General features: G+C 34.6%; 1 long non-coding RNA gene across 1 annotated transcript; it reads left to right on the top strand.

Moving 5' to 3' along the window:
• Positions 4,795–5,285, top strand: LOC110271274. The gene is made up of 2 exons (XR_002361828.1): positions 4,795–4,888; positions 5,072–5,285. It is a non-coding gene; the product is annotated as an uncharacterized LOC110271274 (long non-coding RNA).

The following is a 6,461-nucleotide window of genomic DNA, read 5'->3' as shown; positions in this document are numbered from 1 at the left end:
ATAATTTAAAAATAGTGCATAATAATTTTTTAAGTAAAAGAGATGAAACTAACAAGTCTTAGTAGTTAATATAATCTTAACATGCTACATGACAACAATAAGTATAAACAAGTCAATGAAATTTATTTTTCACATCAGCATTTAATTTATTTTGTTTAAAATATATATTTTATCACTATTTTTACTAAAATACTCTTTTAATTAAATAAAAATAAAAAATATTTATTTATTTAATTTTATAAAAAGGCTTAAACATTCATCCTTTATTTGATTAGACAAAAATATCATTTTAAATTAATCAAATTTTAAAATTCAATTAACCCTAGTTTTATAGTTTCAAATAAGAGTAAACTACCATTTGTACCTACGAAAGTTGAAAACGCTGAGAAATCTACCCATAAAAGAAGAAAACTACCATTTGTATCCATAAAACATGAGTTTCGCACAACAAAAATATCCAAACACTAAAATATTACCTAAAAACCCCAAAATACCCTTATCATCATCTGCATCATCTTTCCCCTCCCCACTAACCACTCCATCATCCTCGTCTACTCATCACCTTACCACCACCACCACCACCACTAACCCCAAATTGCCTCTGTTTCCGTTCTTGCAACCTCCAGTGTCAGTGTCAGTGACCACCCCTCCTTCTCTCCTTCCCTGTCTCGCTCTTGCCGACCAGAGGACCTTCACACCCACCCCGCCCCTGCTTCGCCGTCGCTAGCAACCCTAGAGCCGCAGTGCCCCCTTCTCCTCTTTTCACCACCGACCACCCTCACCTACCGGAGCTACCTTCTCCTCATCACCGAACCAGTGCCTCTGACGGGCCACCGCGCCAGCCGCCACCACCGCGGTCCCCTTTGCAAACCAAAATCGCGGTGAGCTCTCTCTCTCTCTTTCTGTCTCTTTCACCATTTTTCTTTTCTCCCAGAAAAAGTGAATCCAAATACATGAGGCTTCTGTGTTTGATTGTTCAGATTTGATCCTCTCTCCTCACTCTCTTCTCACCTTGGATCTGTGTTCTTTTTCGCCCTATTTCTGTTAGCTTTCTCCATGACACCCTTTTCAATGTTTTGTTCCCTCAAACAGCTTCAGATTCAGCTGAAACCAAGATCCAATTTTGACTCTCACCCATCGTCATCCATTTCAAATTCTTCTCTGGGTTGATTTTGATTCCTCCAAATGTGAAGGTTATGGTGATGAAGGAGTGGCAATGAGGTGGTTTGTGGCAGAGGTGGTTTGTGGCAGAGAAATGGAGGTTAGATCAGAGAGTGTTCATGTGATGCGAAGAGAGAGATGGGGGATGATGGTAGTAGTGGTAATGATAAGTGTATTTTGGAGTTTTTAGATAATTTTTTAGTGTTTGGATATTTTTGTTGTGCGAAACTCATGTTTTATGGATACAAATGGTAATTTTCTTCTTTTATGGGTAGATTTGTCAGCGTTTTTAACTTTCATGGGTACAAATGGTAGTTTACTCTTTCAAATAATTGAAACAACAAAACAAAAACATATTAAAATAACAAAAAAGTCAAAATTATTCTTCATCTATATTAAACATATTAAAAAAACAAAAAATTAAAATTGTTCTTCATCTGAGTTCAGAAACCTTCAGTATTCTTCATCTTCTTCTCTCCTCCTCCTATCCTCTCTCTCTATCTCTTAACCGTTTCCAGAAATCTCCTTCTCTGGAATCCGTCCATCGGAAAGTTCAGAAACTTGCCGTTGTAGGAAGATCAACGCTTCTCCGTCGTTACCTCGGGGTTCGACTCTAGGGTTCATACTTTGGGATATGATTCGTGGAGAAGGATTCAACACTTTTCCTCCCCTCTGAAGCACATCAAAACAGCAAAATCCTAGCAATAATTGATTGCATTGAGCTCGGTAGCTAGCTACCCACGGAATTTAAAGAACCTAACACTATGTTTGGTTTAATAGAAAATGGGTGGAAAGAAAATTGATGGAAGGAAAATGGATGAAAAAAAATATTTTTCTTTGTTTGGTTATGAAGGAAAATAGGAAGGAAAGAAAATTTTTGTGTGGGTCCCACTAAAAAAATTTTCTTTCCATCACAAGCAAGAAAACAAGAAGAAAAGTGCTATATTTTTGTATTTCCAATACTACCCTTAGTTATATTATTATTAACAAATATTAATATAAATTTAATTTTAATATATTATTATAATAAAATTTTATATTTAAATATTATATGTATTAGATAAATAATTTAAATCAAATATATAAAATTATAATATTTTATAATATTTATAAAATATAATAAAACATGAATAAATAAAAACACTTATAATTTATTTTATGATAAGGGTATTAATGTAATTTTATACTATTATGATTTTCTTTCTTCTCACTTTTCTTTCCATCCAAACAAAAGAAAATTTTCTCTCTATTTTCTTTCCATCTATTTTCTATTCATCCAAACAACACACAAATAACTCAACTTTTTTTTCCATTTTTTTTCTTATTTTCTTTCCTCTTCTTTTCTTTTCTTCCATTCTCTTTTCAACATCCAAACAAACCCTAAAGGAGAAGGAAGGCTAAACCACTGGGCAAACGCTGCATCTTTCTCCTCTATGGAAGTTCTTTGAATGCCCCTTCGCCCTCCATCGCCGAGCCCCGTCCAGCCATCGTCGTCGTCCAGCGCCTCTCCCTTTCTGGCAGCCACCGCGTCTTCCTCCACTCCTCCCTGCACTCTGCCACTCTCTGTCTGCATCATCAAGAATGGAGCCTCTGACTCAGGTTGGTTCTTGAGTTTTTTTGGTCTGATTTTTCACTGCTTCTATTTGTTTTTCTGTTCTGTTCTTGAGTTAATTCTGGTTTGTACCTAAGTATTGTAGTACTTGATTTTTGGTTTTTGCAATGTCTTTGGATTATTTTAACTAACTGTATTTTCAAGAATGTGTAGCACTTTGTTGGATAGGGGAGCGTTGTCAATTTTTTAAGTGGTGGTTACTATTGAGATCTGAGAACGTTGTGGCATTTGGTTGATGTCTTAGTGCCAATAGCTGTCTTGTTATGGTAATATGTTAATAACGGTAATGAATAGTTTTTTAAGGATTAATTTGTGAATAAGGAATGAGGATACGGCAAAGTGTTTGAACTTTGTTTCGGATATGCGGTATTTGCACCTAGTACTCATATTACATAAGATGCTAGGCTAATATGTGTTGAAAATATTATCAATTGTTGGAGGTTGTGGTTTTTATGAATGTGTTGATGATCACCTATTCGTCTTCGGTGAAGAATTAGGGACTGGAATTTCATGTAGTAAACATGTGCATTTTATATAGCTTCATAAACTATTCTGGCTTTTATCGGCACCAAGTGAATTGGCTAAATCATTGGCCAATTTTGTTGCCAGGTAATGTCCGAACTTGAAATTCCAATCCATGTACAATTTGGTAAAATCTTATATGGTAAAATCATATTTGTTATATGGTAAAATCGGGGATTAGTAATGTTTGTACGAAGAAACTGTTAGCCACTCCAGAATCTGAACTGAGGCAGCGGTTCAAGGGAAACTATGACTTTGTGCTTGGCCAAGTGAGTTATTGAGATTTCTGCTACATGCTTCTTGGTATCTAATTATTGTTGACATTATATGTATATAAGTAATTGGGGCAATGGGATTTTCATGTTCTTACTTTTTGCATGCTTGTGTCTATGCTCATTTGGTCCTTGTAGTTGACTCCACTTATTTGTAAAATGGCTTTATTGTTTTACTTATTGAATGTGAACTTGATGAAATATGTGATGAGCAACCTTTATTTTGTTATGAAATAGAATCATTTGACTTCCAAAAATTTTATATTCTGAAGGCTTCAATGGTCTAGTTTTGAAGTTACAGTAATATTTTGATTTTTATTTTAGCATTGGAGCGTTACTTGTTCCTTGATATTATTTTCATGTTGACATTTTGTTTGCATTATCTAAATCCCAAGTAACTGTGTCCTACTTTTAAGATCCTATCCCAATTTATTTTTGGGGGAGTTTAGATGTACCCCTGAATTTGGCAGTTGTGTTCTTTTCGATATTGCTGCCTTGAAATGTTGTAAGGCCTTTGTTAATTTCTCTTTGGCTTAATTAAATATATCATCCCGTGCTTTTATATATTTCATTAAATTCATTGTATTGGCTAACTTTATATTCATTTTTTTCTTCTAATGGGTAGTTCTCTACGGAAAGATTATACAGTGGAATAGTTCATGGTGTTAAACATGTGCATTTTATATAGCTTCATATGGAAGTATAGTCATTGTTGTCTTAGTCAACACATGGTTCAATGATTAACAGAACAATGTATTTTATTCAATTTGCTTCCAGAGTTGGCATGTTTGGAGAGTCTTGAGATTTCTTGCAGTAAAGTCACTAATTTTGGCATCAGCTTTCTAAAAGGTACTTTCCGTTTCCTTGTATTATTGTGGTGTTTCAGAATAATCAGGATTTTTTATTTTATAGGTTCAACCTAGAATTTTCATCTTCTTCCATGGATTTTTCTTTGTTTTCTGTTTTTATGTGAATATATGGTTATAATTCTGAATGCAGCTATCAACCAATCAGTTTGTCTTTTCCGGGGAAAAATTTCAGTTATATATCCAATCTTCCTTGTGCTTCATTTCTTTGATGTAGACTTCAGTTGTATAAATCATTCTTGGAAGCATCTTCCATGATAAGTATGTCATTTAGTTGGGATTGTATAGGAACTCGTTTGTTTATTGTTTTAAACTATTTGTGGATTACATCGTCACTGGTGGTGGTTTTCTCAAACCCTGTGTCTGTTGGTTGTCAGGTGCAAGCCTTCTTTGCTGCAGTGAAGGAATTGTCACGGAAAGAAGTGCATTATGGTTCTTATGCAACATCAGAGCAGGTACTGTGGGCTCGTTAATTTTGGTGGTGCTGAATGAATAACCGAAGTCTGTTGTTAAGAACTTTATAGCCTCCTATAAGTTGTTCTTACCATACTTCACTATCTGTTAATAATTATTTTGTAGCCTTTTCCTTTCTTGTATGCTAGTTTTTCATGCAAGTTAAGGGGTTTATCTGCTGGCAGGTGATTGCGGCTGGTGATCTTTGTGCTATTTGTCAAGAGAAGATGCATGCTCCAATATTACTTCGTTGTAAACACATTTTCTGTGAAGATTGTGTATCAGAGTGGTGAGACTTGCTTTGTTGTTATATATACTGGCCTGCATAGTAATCTGAAATTATTTTGTTATTTATTTTGAATTGGCACTTGGTTACCTGTATGTATGAGTTTTTTTATTTTCAAATGTAGCAGTAGTTTGCTTCATCTTTATCGATTTTAACTTAGAAGTTTCATGTTATGCTTTTTAATTTTTAGCATAGAGTTATCTGGTCCTAGATTTTGCTTTTCTAGAGTATACCCGACTCTTTAGGTAGTAGAATGCGCAATAATAGCCGTTGATGAGAAAATTGCAGATATATTTATCTATCATACAGGATTCTGTATGTTTCAAATTTTTAAATTATTTTATTTTCAAAGGTAGCTGACCACCCCTAAGCTTTGGCAGCCGTTGCCATTGCCACCTGCAAGTTGCAACCAAAGCAAAGTGAAATTATGCTTGTTCAGTTACTTAAGAACATAAACATTTTATTCAACTAAACTGTCATTACAAACTCAATTTTCTATTCAGAAATGCTATCAGAAGCGGTTGATAATTCAAAGGAGTAAAAGGTTGAAAACTACACATTAATCCAATGGTTAAAAAACATTATGATGTTCCGCCATAAACTTCTGACAATGAAATTCCGGTTTAGTATTTTTCTTATGATTTTATAATGGTTGAATGTGTCATTACTGATCTGCATAGAACCATCTTATTCAAACTAAAAAAATCTATTAACATCTCTGATATAGCTTATACAGTCTGTGCCTTCACTTAGTGAGGCAAGAACACACGATTACATAGTTGGCAATACTTCTCGAGATGCCTTGAGTTGTGATTCATCGTCCTCGACCCCGTGACTTTTTTTAAGCCGGATTTGAGTCTTCAGTTCTGCTATCTTTCTCTCCACGATCATTCGACCTTCCTGAAGAAATTTGAGAAGCAGCAATGAGATGAACAATGTTATGTTGTTTCAATACTTGAAATGATACAATTCCCATACACCAGATAATGAAGAATCAAATTAGTAGTTAACTATGTGTCTCAGCTAGTTAACAATTCTGTTTTTTTCTAAAAGCAAGATGTTACTACATTGTTACCCTATAATAAAACATCATTAATAGACATAGATCAGGTTTGATGTTTCAAGCGTGGAAGAAACATTTCCCAACTAATTCAAACAAAGCCATGTAACTTGTTATGAACTGTGGACATAAACCAATTCCAAGGTGGAAACATATAAGACAGAGAAGTTACCTCAAAAGCCTTCTCAAAGGTGTCACCTAAGTGATTAAGGGAACTAGTGATTCACCT

The sequence above is a fragment of the Arachis ipaensis genome, chromosome B04 (assembly GCF_000816755.2).
Source record: "Arachis ipaensis cultivar K30076 chromosome B04, Araip1.1, whole genome shotgun sequence".
Lineage (NCBI taxonomy): Eukaryota > Viridiplantae > Streptophyta > Magnoliopsida > Fabales > Fabaceae > Arachis > Arachis ipaensis.
This window is presented reverse-complemented; position numbering and strand designations above follow the sequence as displayed.